Here is a 14,783-nt window from a genome sequence, read left to right as displayed (position 1 = left end):
CACTAAGAACAACGTTGTCTATTGTAAAGGGGAAGGAAAACAGCCAGGATAAAAGCTGCTTCTTGACTTTGTACTTTGGAGCAGTGTTATGTCCTTGGGTTTTCATTTACCTGTAAAAATCCTGGGGGAATTAGGGAGGAGAACGCTGGTGCTGGGGGCAGTGATAACTGTGAAGACCCTTCTGGCTTTCCAGACACTGCGTGTTCTTTCAGGTGAACTTCTAATGTAATACCGTATTCCTGCTGATATAGTTTAGAATGGACTTAAATCACAGTACTGAAAACTGTGGCATATGGTTAGGTCATTGATCCCCCTCCTGGTATTCCAGTGAATACTAGGATGCAAATCTAATCCTATGCTGTATCTTCAGCTACAAAACTGTTATTTTAAAGTACTGGTCTATTGCCATTCAGAGAGCAAAGCCATTTTCTGAAATGCTTACCACTTCACAAAAATGTTTTCAGTTACACTATATTCAAAGTTTTGTCAGTTCATAAAATCCTGTGCTACTGAGTCTCCTCATAGTCTTACCTTTTTTTTTTTTTTTTTTCTCTTTTTTGTTAAAGCTGCTGCTGTTATGAAAATGAGATCAAGCCTTTAGAGATGTTGGGACCTGTATTTGGCATAGAAAAATCAGCTGCTGCTTTTACATGCCCTTGTCTCTTTGTTCAGAGTGAAACCCATTAGTGGCAAGAATTTACCTTGATATGCACCTCTATTTTCTCAGCAACACAGTTGTTTAAAAATTTAAAATGGCAATGATTTGTGAACAGCAACAGTAAGTGGAATGGATAATGAAAATATCTCCTTTATTAGTTCTCTAACTGCTCCTGTCTCTCTATGTGTCTTCTGTAAGCTTGATACTCTTTCTTCCACATGTTAGATGAATGTTTCAGATTTGTAGCATTTGGTGGGGAGGAAAAAGACAGCTTATCATCACCCTAAACTAGGTGCCTGAATTACAAAGCTAAACTGAATCACCCACTTCCATCATGGAAGTGATTCTATTTTTCCATTGCCTATAGAAAGACTGAAATGACATTAGGCTCATAAGCCTGTTACCAAGAGTTAGGCAGTGTGAATATGTAATGCACTGAAACCTGCTTAAACAACCACAGTGATGACACATAGACCCTGTAAAGTTCCGTGCATCTTACATCTCATTAATGTTTCTGGGCACCCAATAATCTTGCTCAATTGTACGTATACATTTTTACAGAAGACGGTAGCCATTAAAAAAAAAGGAGGAGAGATTTAGTATCTACAGTATTCTAAAATGACTCTGAACTGTAAATTTATATATATACATTTTTTATATACATAGATATATATAAAAGAAGACACGACTACAGAATATAAAAATCTATGTGACACTTATGTTCAGGCACATCCCCAAAAGTTAGCCGATGAAACAGTTATTTCAGTGTTTCCAATCCCAGCTTTCATGTGGAATCTGCTCTCCAAAAACCATACATATATTACTGAATGTTTACTTCATCATCTTGTCTAATAACTAAAACTAATTTAAGAATTCATAAGTTCCAAAGACCTTGTAGACTATCAAAAATACATCAGAGAGTTTCCTTAATAATATCTACCTAATGCAATAATTGCATTTACTCCTTTACTGTTTGTGTGGGCAGGAACAGATTTAATTGTAAAAGCAAAAATGTAGAGCTTTTAGCAAATTGCTAGTTTCATTCGTTAAAGAAAAAATAAAATAAAATGTAGGCCAAACACTCTTGAAATCACACCCCCCTGGTTTCTTAATGCTACAACAAATAAACACAGTATTTACTATACATCTACATATCCAATAGAAATTGATGCGGACAGTAAAACAGTTTGCGTTGCACACCTGACATCTATGATGTACATTTTTTTGCGGGTTTTAGTTTAGACTGGTTCTAGTCTAGCTCCACAGGCTGAACACGCAATTGTGACTAGAGATTTTAGTTTAGTTTCATGCAAAAAGAAGCCCAACTGTTCATTCCAAGCCAAAGATACGAATCAAAGTACAGTGTGCAGGGAAAATAAGGACATTCACTTAAAAAAAGATCCCTCCTAACTTCAACTAAAACACTAAGGTACATACAGATTAATTAACGTAACAACTCCTATATTTATTGCTGCTTTAGTACTACTGTAAAATGAAATCTCCTCACTAAGTTATTTCATTTAGTTTTGGTATCCATTTAATGAAAGGGGAATTATTCTAACCAATTACAGTTTACAGCATTTGGTTATACAACTCTTGGCTATTTATGCCTCTTTCAATGTGACACTTAATTTATCAGAGCAAAGGCTCAAAGCTGCAATACCTGAGTAAACATCACCTACTTCAAGAATAAATAGGATCTATACTCTATAAATCTGGAATGTCTAAAGACTTGCAAATTTGGGCAGAAAAAATTGCAACCATTTTGAAAAAAATATGTTGAATTTTATTTGTAATTTAGAATTCTGCCTTTAAGCACCAATCAGCTAAACATGAGACTAAATGAAGACAGTATATGAAAAGACTAATTTTTCATTCACAGGGTAAGAAAAGGAAGCTTTAAATTTCTTAGAACAATTGCTGAAACCAATTATCTCTTTTCAAATCTACGTATAAAAAATTGAAACGCTCATCTTCTCCTGCAAATACCATTAAATATTCTAGAACAGTCTCTTCTAGTCAAGCATACGCCCCAAGGCCTAGAGCATATTCCCGTGCTGTGCCATCCCCCCCAGGGTGCACCCATGCTGTCAGTTAAGCCCTGTGGGCCTCTAAGGGTGCACATATGCCCTTATAATTGGAAAGAGTAATTTGATGTTCCTTTTTTTATTCCATTGCCAAAAAAGATCCAACCTCCCAGTATTCTTGTACTAAGCAAAAGGTCTACTTAGGCTGCATAAAATCATATAAATGTCCAGTTCAATAGGACAGAAGCAAATTAATGTCCAAGCGTTTAGGGAAATGAGTCATCGTTATCTGCATCCCAAGTCATATCAATGACTGAAGAAAATGTTTACACTTTCATTTTTTCTGTCTATTTTCTACAGACATTAGGACATGATCATTTAAGCAATTTTAGCGCAATCTCATATAATCAAATATGTGTGAGCTTGTTTGGGTAAGGGGAGGAAAACAGAATTTCTTTCCTATTTGATAACAGAAGAGACTGGTAGCACTGAGAAAGACAAGCCTTTTCACAGGTGGCAGTAGGGTCCTGGTTCTTCTCCATGTCTGAGAAACTTTGAATGGCATGTAATTAAGTGTCAGTTGGAGGGATGGAGAACTCAGATCAGTTACTGTTATTTGACTGTGAAACATTTCAATTGTTTACAGGTCAGCATATCATTTGGGGTAACTGATACAGAGGGAAAAAAAAAAGTTATTGACTATAGTCATTTTCAGGATGCCATGAAACCGTGCAACTCAGAGTGATAGGAGACTTCCGAATGAAAACAGATTTCACTAAACCCAGAGGCTGGGAGCTACAGAGGCCCCAGTGAGTTAGGAGCTTTGATAGAGGGTTTTTAGGATCTCTGCAATGGAGCCATGTGCTCAGTCAAGCCTCTACAATTTTAGTATTTGACATCTTATTTCAACACACCCTGAAGTGCAGCCGTAGTGGACTTACAAACTCCCCACTATGAGCTGGGAAGATCTTCCCCCCAGCCCAAGAATCTAAGACACTGAAGCCAAAATATTGAAAGCCTTGAACGCCTTTCTAGTGCCCCCAGATCCTGGGAAGCCTTGCCATGCATGTTCTCTTGGAATTTCAGACTTACAGTACAGGTGATTCCCTGCTCTATTCTTTCTCTTTTTACTTTGGCTCTGGCAAAAAAGTACATTCAGCTATTTTCATAACCAATTTCCCCTTCCAGAATGAGGATGCTCAGTCAGAACATTCAAACAAAGTAGAAAAGGTAGCACAAAACTACTTCTGCACAATTAACTAAAATATCCCTCCTTTTTTTTCCTTTATATAAAATAGTATAGATTGCATAAATTTTGCTGCCTGCAACTTTGGAGTACAATATACTAAGACTGCGATATGAAATATCTGGTTTGTTCTTTTCTATCTCCCAGGTGGCAGTACTAATAGTATTGTTCAATCCAAATAAAATGTAATAAATAAACAGTATAAAGGTAGTGCATATAGCAAAACATCCATAAAGAACTAGTAGCTACATCTTCCTTGAAACTTACATGTTCCGGTTCCTAGTAATGTAAATCCGCAACAATTTCTTCCAGAATATAAATATGCCATTCATACACACACACATATCTTTTAATAATATTGGTTTCTATTTATTCAACCGATCTTCCTGACAGAAGAATTATATATGTGACTCATTGTTAATGGGTAAAAAAGTACTAAATATAACTCTATTTGATAGTCAGATTATAACTAGGGGGAAATTACCATACATTAATGTCACAAAAATCGTAACAAACTACCAAACTGAAATTTTATTTTCACACAGTGCTGAATCACTACTTTTTCTGGCTATTATCTATATTCTATATGAGATACTCTATCCTATATTAGACTGTGATTTGAAGAGAGAGAAAAGCCATATGAAATTTTACCATGAAGAGCTATGCATAAATTTGAAAGCTTTTATGAAGATACCATTATGAAAGCTTTTATGATTTTCTGCTGAAAATTTCTACTTAAAATGTAACATGCCATTCAGAAAGTTTCTGAGAAATAAATTAAAAAAATATCTAGTGCCATCTCAAGTTTAGCTGTCCAGGTATTTAACTGCTACTACTAGGAAAAAACCTGAAAGTTTTTTATCTGGCCTGACAATGCCTTAATTGCAGTTCTGACAATCAGATATTCTTTTATTGCTATTTGACATGTCATTACTCTCAGGGAAATCTTTCTCATTTGAGTGCTTACCTTCCTCATGCAAGGCAGCCATCTTGCATATCTTTTCGATGCATTAAATAGCCTCTTTAGTCTCCTGCTGTTTCATTCATTTCATTTTCGTCTGAGACCTATATAGACATGCAACTTTTTTTTTTTTTAGTGGCCTGACTTTTATTATATTTTCTTTTATATGTTATTATGTGGTAACAGTAGTTTCTTTGAATTTGTATGATATGACTTAAAAGCCCCAAACTCATAGCAAATAATATTTTTAACACAATGAATTCTGAAGAATTAAGTCTACAATAAGTATTAATGACCACACACCACATTTTGCATTACTCTATTAAATACCCCCAAAGCTAACTCATAAGCAGGAATTGCATGGGAAGAGAATTTGTTCTTTTCTTTGTGAGATAGCACTTGTCTTTAAAGTACCTGCCTATTTGGGATAGTTTTGAAACAGGCAATTGCTAGAAAGTCTATTCCTGCCTTTAAATTCAGTCACCTTACGTGCTAACAACAATTGATAGGCAATCTAGTGATCCTGTTCCATTCCAATCAGTAGAATTATTATTAGTGACTTGAACTGCAAATGGACTGAATCCCAAATAAACATGCTGTAGAAACAGATTTTACATGCACCATTGAAATTTATACAATGTTCTAACCCCCACAGCCACTAATACAGAAGTTTACAGAACATTACAATCCAGTCATTTGTGCCACAATATTTAGAAAAATGTCACGGAGAGTTAAAAAAACAAACAGCTATTTTTTACTGGAGCTATATAATACAAAAATCCTACATCACCTCCCCCTTTTCTGTGCATTGTACTCTGTTCTAGTACCTAATAAAAATAATATTGCTTTGAAGATGTTAAATGAAGACATTCAGTACTTCAGTTTTATTTGTGAAGAAAAAAATTAAGAGCTTGATGCTCTATTTCTTTCCATTTGCAGATGCATAAAGCAGTCACTTCAGAAAATGAACACTGTTAAATTTATAGCTAGTGTGTTCTCATTTAGTCTAATCTCTGCTGGCTCAGCATAACATGCTGCCTTTACAGAGTGCCTACTAGTAAATGCATCCTAACAAATTTTGTAACAGCTAAGGAAGGAAAATCGTCCCTTTAAATGTTAATATACTTTACAGAAATAAAACGGTGTAATATTTGCATAATAAAGGTATCATTAGAAATAAAATAAATAAAGTTATAATGCAACTTTTCATTTAGTGGCTGAGCACCTGGACACAGAATTGTTATTTCATAGCAGATTGATGACAATGTTTACCTTTTTATATTAACAAGGAAGTAATTAATTTTGACAAAATCATTAAAGAGCCAGATAGTATACTGTCAACAGTCTCTTGTTCTCAGATACAGTAAACAGCAAGTTTACATCAGCTATAATCCTTGGAAACTCCTTTCATAGTTCTACATTGCAACTCTGGAAAATTATCTTCATGACTAGATTAACCTGTCGAGATGTTGGATGCCACTGGTTAATCTGCAAAACAGAGTTTTTCTTCCAGCCTCAGAACACGAAGAATGTTTACTGTCTAAATGGTTTTAATCAGTAAGTACTGAACACCTCTGAAAAACTTTGGTATTTTAGATAATTTTTGCATACTGGCATGTTCACCTTGCCAGAATGCATGTCTAAATAAGCTTATCAGGCAGCAACGACATTTCAAAATAATGTCACTGGTTGGATCAAAAACAGATATTAGTACAAATGTCCTTAGATCACTGTTGCATGGAGATAAAAAGCTCAGCAAACGTTAAGTATGAAATTGGCTTGAACTTCAAAGTTTTCTGACTCCTGCCTGTGTGTTCCAGACTGTACAATTAAGAACTCGCATTCCTGCAAATCCCCTTTTCATATAAGTTGCTATGAGCATCCTGGACTCAAGCCCTAGCTAAAATTACGTTTCCTTATGTCCCAAGCATCCTAAACAGTCTTGGAATCTTTGTCCGTGATAAAAAAAAAACCTTCTAAGATCTGATGGGGACAGCAGATCTCATAAGGCGCAGATCTCTTACCACTAACAAAAATGGAGATCAGAGGAAAATTTGGCCCTCAGTATGAGAATAGTATCTGTTTATTCACTTGAACATTAATGATGTATTTACAGTTCTGATGATTCGCTTATATGGATCAGAAAATACAGTTTGAATTCTTCATGTACTTTGCAATAGAAATGTTGAAAGATTATGTTTTAGATTCCACGTGGGGAGAAGAAAAGGTTAAATCTCTTTATCTGAATAGATCATAGCTATAAAAACAATACCAAAAGAAATAAGAAAAAAACCTACTTCAGCTAGAAGAGAAAATGCTGATTTTTTTCTTAGAGAACATAGACTATGAAATACATCATTTATCCTTATATTATGTATGATTGAGGGTCTAGAAGGTAACCATGGAGTTCTAGGTATGAGTAAGTTAAGCAAGCTGTCTTCCTTACCAAGAGATTCACCTGAGGGGTAATTCGCTTTGTTTAAAAAAAGCTACAAGTAGAAAAACAAACCCCACCTTTCTGCACTACAGAATTTTGACCTCAAAAAATAAAATGTTCTCAGCATGTTTTCCTGTTATTTTCCACATTTCTGTATCTAAACTATATACTAAAAACATGATCAGTTTTTGTAAATCTATGGAAGGGATGCTTGACTGGCAGTGGGAATATTTAGTATCACTGTTCCATTGTTTTTGATAGACCCTGTTTCTGTAATAATTAAGTTGAATTATCATCTCTGTTAACTAAAACATTAAAACAATTCTCTAATCTTGGAGACTATCCATACTAACCAATCTATGAACACCACAACCAATTAATTCTTTTCTCCTCTTAGCTTTATATTTTTGAACTCTGTAACAATCAGACAATGCTTGATTAAAAATACAATATTTAATAGATGTATTATCACTAGATCTTTGCTCTTACATAATCACAATTATTTAAGCCCAGGAAAAATGCATGACATGGTAGTCTACTATGCATATTGTAAGTAGTGGTATAAAACAACCTAATTTGATTTTCAATGGAGTTTGGTAAGTTTAGGAGAAAATATACACAGCTGTAGCAAACTGAACTTGATGACTCCATTGGAGGGGGGTTTTATATCAACTTCAGACTTTTTGTCCCCATACACCACTCCTTCGCAGAGTTAGTTAAAACTATTATAATAAAAAAGCACTCGAGGTTTGGGGTGACATCAAGAGACATTTCAAGCATGTTGGAAAAGCAAATCCTTAAAACCTCACAATTCTCGAAGCAGGACCTAATTAAATTTTGGTTCATTAGGGCTGTGTGGTTTTCTATTCTGTACAGCAGCCATGCAACTGCAGGGAAAGAAGACGTAGCACCTTAAGGTTAAAGGAGGAAAGAGCAACTCTACACACACATGTGCACAAAACAACTCCCCCAGGCCCCCAAACATGAAAAAAGATGAATGTTGAGTCATCTTTGTAATTTCTTTTCTTAATTTGCTTGTCTATAGCTGGGAACATACCATACATGTTTCTGTTACCTTTGAAACAGCTTCCCTATGCCTCCAGTACACAAAATTGGTATGTCTGAATTCTGTTCTACTTAATTTAAACTGAAGTATAGAGATAAGAGTTTTAAATGGTCTCCCAACATATTTTTTTAAGAGAAGCACTATTGATGCCAGCTTTTAGGGTGAGGTAAGTTATTCTGCTTTTAAGCAGATAAATTTTGAATGTAAGTGATGTAAGAAGACTATCTCACCCTTCCCATAGTTAGGAAGGTTGAATTTTGGCAGTGCTTTTGGATTACATAATGACTAACTTCTAGAACAAAAATGTCTCAAAGAACAAGTTCAGGAAATCACCTGAGAAGAGTGGATGGATACTATTGTGGGATTGTATCAAGCAGAACTGAATTAATATTACAAATTACTTTTAAAAACAAACAGAAGTCCTTGTATGGTGCTTTTACATTAGATTCTAGGTCCTCTGACTTGACGATAAAGAAAAACTGAGGTAATAGTGATAGTAATTAATAGTAATTAACAGCAACAGTATAGCTATCTTATTTGGTTCTTCTTATCTTCCAAATAAGAATTAGGAAGAGGGAAGGGACAAAGGAAAGGCAAGAAGAATGGAAGAAACAAAGCTTAACATATGGAAGAGGTCTCCTTACCTCAGTAATCTGTCTCAAAATAACTTGGCCTATATTCAATGTTTTTAATAGGGTCTGACTACCAATATATTATGTCTTTGCTTTTCTCTTGTCATGGATACCAATATAACCATCTGTATTGTGCATTGGGGATTGTTTCCATGCTGTATGTCCATTATTTCTTTTTAATACTAGATTAAATAGCTGAAGCAGAAAACTTAAAAAATACTAGATATATCTGATAGCAGACGAAGAACAAAAAGCTACTACTGTTATTCAGAAGACATATTACTCTCATCTTATTTACCTGAATTAGATGAAATAAGCCCTTTGAATCTGAAAACCTGAGTTACAAATCTAAGTTTCCATACTGATTATAATCTCAGCTCAAATACTAAGGCTGGTGACATTATAAAAAAGTTTATCAGTAGAGAAAAGACAATCTTCTGGTTTTGGTCAGTACATTTTGGAATGGAAGAAATTTAGGAATATTTATTCCAACATCAGCAGCCAACACATCATGATCTATCAGATCTATCATACTTGCTCTGTGAAATAATTTCTTGATTCATAAATCTAGAAGAAATACTGAAGCAACTACGTTATATTTACAAATACATTACCCTTCTTCTTAATTATATTAGAGACACTTTCTATGCCGTAACAACTTGTCTCCCAGCTACCTGGATACAGCTGATGATGACCAACAGTTGATCTACAAACAATCAAATTAATGATCAATAGATGATAACCAAAACTTTCTGTAATGTTGGTTTAGGTCACGCACAAGTCATTCAATCTCTTAACAGTTCAGTAATCACAAAGCTATTAGGAAAAATACGTGCTTCAATTTAAATCTATGGGTCAGAATCTGCTGATTTGTGCCTCAGTACTTTCATCAACTAGGGCAGTAGTTTTGGTCCAGTTCAAAATATGTAAGTATCCGAGCCATAATACTTGGATTAGCAACTACTGTGATGACTGAAACAAAGTTTGCACTTGTATAAAAGAGAGCTTTGTTACTTCACCATTAATTAGTCCGCATTCATAACTTACAGATGGTAGTAAATACTTATAATCTTTCAGAAGCTAGTGCTAGGAAAAAAAGAGGCTAATAAAATGTTTATTATTGTTGTGGCAGTTAATTAAATAAAATTTCTCTTATATGAAGGCCTACTTTTCTAAAGCACACAGTAGTATACCAAAAGGCAATATGTAGCTCTTTAAAAATACTGATCAAAGCCTCTTGCCTTTGAAGGCACAAATAATCTGTGTAGCCTTATGTACAGCTTTATTCTTCTTTGTTTCTCCTGCAAGACAAACAGGTCTTGACCTCAAACAGTTCAAACAGTGACATATGAAAATACCTATTTAGTTTCACGTCTGAATTTCTGGAAGTAATTTATATATTCAAGGGTAAGTACACCAGAGATGATGTGGTGCTGGTAGCAGCAACATGGAAACTATATTTGTGCAAGATACTAAGAATCAAGACCCCTAGCTTTTGTTGTTAGTTTTGACTTGTATTGCCTTGGGCAAGTAACTTCATCGCTTTACATTATGTTTACAATAAATGAAACAATAAAAACCTGCTGAGTTGAGAGAATACAGGATTCTGAGAGCTGAATTGTACAGGTTGCATTCCCAAACTATCATGGTGGGGATAGAAATCAAGTGAATCCAGAAATCACATGTTAGAGTTAAAGTAAATTGTAAAAAAGGTATTCTGTTAACTAGCATCAGGTATGAATTCTGTGGAAAGTCTGTGGTATTGGTGGATTCTGAGGCCTTTTACAGGAATAATTTGATAGAAGGTGGTGTTGAATGCTGGTTTTAGTGTCCTAGGATTTGCAAGACATCTGTGTAGGTCTAGCAGATACGGATCTCTGAGACCTCCACTGCTCTGGAATCAGAACCCGAATCCTGATGGGATAACCTAGAGAATCTACGACACTAGACACTAAGGGCAGCGCTAATTATCTCCTCCTTTTATACTAAATATTTACTATAGTACTTCTAAAAGTTTCTCTTAACACATCACCATTTGTTTTAGCAAACTTGAAGGGTAAACTCTCCTAGAAAAAAACTCTCCTATTTACTATGAACTTTCTGTCCTCTTCTTGGGCAGTTTTTGCATGGCCATCAGAACCCATGCTGCAAATTATGATAATAATGCTCAATGTATACTTGAGAGTGAAATACAGAAAATAATATCATAGATCAAAACTCGTTTTCTCAAGCCCAACTGACACACACACACACACCACCACCACCCCAAACAAACAAATACCTAAGTAGTAGCTCTAACCAGTAATAACCACTGGTATATTCCATTTACACACAGCAGTCAGAGGTTAGTGGATGTGACTTCTGCAGAATGTGTGTTCACAAGAAAAAATAAAAAATTAACATGACCTGGGAATTTCAACTTCATTATTTATCCCATGTTTGTGGTATGAATTTCTTCCCACTGATAGCATTGGACTGAGAGAGATTTTGTAAAAAGGAAAAATGAAAATAAAATCTAAATACAATGAGGCCTTTAAATGGGCAGCAACATATGAAAAAAAAAGTTAGAAATAGACCTATATTTCTGCTCCCAAACTTGGATGCTACTGAAGCGTGAGGCAAAGCTTGGGTCTGACTTTATGATAAGATGATTCTTTTAATTTGATTGCAACACTTATTCTTGGGATCCAAACTTCTGAAGAGTGAGTTGTTTGGGGTTGCCAAAGTGGTGTCATTAATATTTTACTCCAGTTCTACCTGTTTATGATAACTTTAGTTTGAAAGAAATTATGTAGCATCCAGAAACTAGCTGTACTAACTAAATCTGTAGCTATTCTAGTGGAAGCTTTCATTATTTAAATCCTGTTCTTTAATTTCTTTTAGAAGTCAATACAATACATACCACTACATTTTGAATTTTATTTTACTTCTAAAATTTTAGAAAAATCAGGTCTTTTCATTATACCAGCAGTACACAAATGTGTCTTTTCACTTACATCATCTTATTTTCTCACCTGCAGGTTTGCAAATAGCCTTACAAGGTGGAGCAGATACAGGAACAGGGAGCAGTGGGATGAATTTAGGACATTCACACCTAAACCATCTACAGTCCTGCTTTGTGGCAGCTTCTTTCCTTAGGAGCTGCAATGAAAGAAGCAGCTAGAAACAGAACCAGATGATTTATGAATCCAGGATGTTATGGCTGTTAATGGCCTTAACAGGATTGTTTGCAGCATGGGCATGGCTGCAGGGGTCACAAATGATTTACTTCTATCATCACTCATCTTGGAAGGATATGTAATCAGTTTGGCTGCAGGAACTGGAGACATGTATAGACACTCAATTCCTTGGAATATTTTGGAAGAACACAGTTTCCACAAGTAAATGTCTAAACATTACACATTTTGGGAATCCTGCCATCAGTTTGAACAATATGGATATTAGACCTAGCAAAATCAGAGAGTATTTCAACAAACAGAGAATGAATTTAGCAATAAAACAAGCAAATAATAACAAACAAAACCCCAAACGGTCTCTAGGAAATGACTTTGTTCTCAAGCAAATATCATGCCAACATGATCTCTGAAAAAGAGGAGGTAGGATATATGTTAGAATATGTGGACGGAAATGAAAGTCTTTATGGCACCAGAAGCAACAAAGAGGGACAACTGAATCTTTAAATACTCCATTTTCTTCTAGATAAAAGGAAAGGACGTTCTGTAGCTACCACAAAATAGAAAAAAACCCAAACATAGGAAGAGCCACCTAGCCAAATGGACACTGGGAAATAAATGTATAGTGTAAGCAGCTGGAGATGGATGAAAGAAGGGTCTGTGTATGGCACCAGGCTAAGGCATTACATGTCTCAGGTCTTAACATCTGTCATCAGTTTTTATATGCAGGTAGCATTGTAAGAGCCATTTTTCCATGAAGTCTGATTAAACTTTTTTTTTTTTTGGACAAATTTAAAAGTTAAGCATGGATTGATTGATGGGAACTTCACCTTCATTTCTTAAATATTCATTAAGTTAACCACTGTTTTCCACTTTTATAAAAGACATTAAATGATATTCAGTTCTAATACAAACAGGATGAATGCATATGAGTTCTGGAACATAAAAACTTTTTTAAAAGTATTGCACAAATACTTCTTCATATGACATTTAAATCTGTCTTCTGAGAAGAAAAAAGTAATATAGATACTGTTAATTTTGCTTCTCAGTTCAACTGTAGAACTTATAGCATTGCCTGTTGCAATAGGACAAGGGGTAATGGTTTTAAACTAAAAGAGGGAGGATTCACCCTAGGCCTGAGGAAGAGATTTTTTTATGATGAGCATGGTGAAACACTGGCCCAGGTTGCCCAGAGAGCTGGGAGATGCCCCATCCCTGGAAATGTTGAAGGCCAGGTTGGACGGGGCTCTGAGCAACGTGATCGAGTTGAAGATGGCCCTGCTCATTGCAGGGGGGTTGGACTAGATGATCTTTAAAGGTCCCTTCCAACCCAAACTATTCTATGAACACAGTATTAATTGCATAGCACATAGAATTTTTTTTAAAAAACTCAGGTCTGCAAAAGTGAAGGTGAGACACAAGAAGTGTGAAGTTCTCCTAAAACTGAAGAGCAGATAAGTTCTTAGACTCGCACCTACAACCAAAGCTGCCAGCTGCTTCCCACACTGACCTCCTCATTTTAGCATTGCATAAGACAAAAAAAAAAACACAAAAAAAACCAAAAAACAAATAAGTAAAATGGGTGGTTACTTCATTAAAGAAGCAGCAGCCCTGTATTTAACACATTTATGTTTAGCACTTATATATCGGTATAGCAACATTAGCTATTGTAGCTCTTTTTTGAAAAGATCTTTCATGTAAAATGGAAAGTATTACCAGAATGATCCCCAAACATTTCTCATAGTTAGGGCTGTATTAAGTCTGACAGACTGCAAAACACTGCAGATGGAACATTGTGAACGTACTTAACGCTTTATTATAAAGAAAAGAAGGATGTTCTCATCTGAAAAGTTTGCAATGTCTGTGAAGCTAATCTAAAATAATAAAATGAGAAGAAAGAAAAACAGGCAACTAATATCTTCCCTAAGGACTGAGTAAGCTTCATTACTAAGTAGAAAGTTATACTCATCTTTATCATTTAGTGGAAAGATTATTTTAATGTATAGAAATACAGTATCATTTTCTCTGTTTGATGTAGTACTAAATAAAAAAAATAAGAAAATTATAAAATATTTACTAGATAAACACTTATTTCTTCCCTGGAACTACACTCCATCACAAAAATACTCAATCTGAAGCTCTGAAGCTATAATGATTGCTTGCATTTAGAAAAGTACAATATATGAAAAGAATCTTTGTAACCTAACCAAAATGGGCAAGATATTTCAGGCTTAAAAGAAAATAAAAACTGGGATCTTTCAGAAAATAAAATGAATCATAATTGGAAAATTTAATCAAGAAATGCCTAGCTTTATACTCAAGCCTTTTAGTATAAATTACAGATGGATAAATAAAATATAATAGACTAAATAATGTGAATCTGTTGAGTTCAGTGTAGAAACTCTAATAAGAATCAATAGCAACCTAGTGGCATCATTCCTTTCACTTCTCAGAACAAACTTTTACATTTTGAGACATGAAAATCTATCAAATTATTTACTGAGATATTATGATGGTTCCAACTCTCTCCTGTGCCCACAATGCACAAGAACTGTACTGCTAACATAGCTGAAAGTTCATGGG

At 34.9% G+C, this 14,783-nt stretch overlaps 1 protein-coding gene across 1 annotated transcript in view; it reads right to left on the bottom strand.

Moving 5' to 3' along the window:
• IL1RAPL1 (interleukin 1 receptor accessory protein like 1) overlaps positions 1-14,783 on the bottom strand; it is a 728,553-nt gene that overhangs the window by 502,030 nt on the left and 211,740 nt on the right. The window lies entirely within an intron of this gene.

This window comes from Haliaeetus albicilla, chromosome 6, assembly GCF_947461875.1.
Source record: "Haliaeetus albicilla chromosome 6, bHalAlb1.1, whole genome shotgun sequence".
NCBI lineage: Eukaryota > Metazoa > Chordata > Aves > Accipitriformes > Accipitridae > Haliaeetus > Haliaeetus albicilla.
Note: the sequence above shows the minus strand (reverse complement) of the source record. Positions and strands in the feature narration are given on the sequence as shown.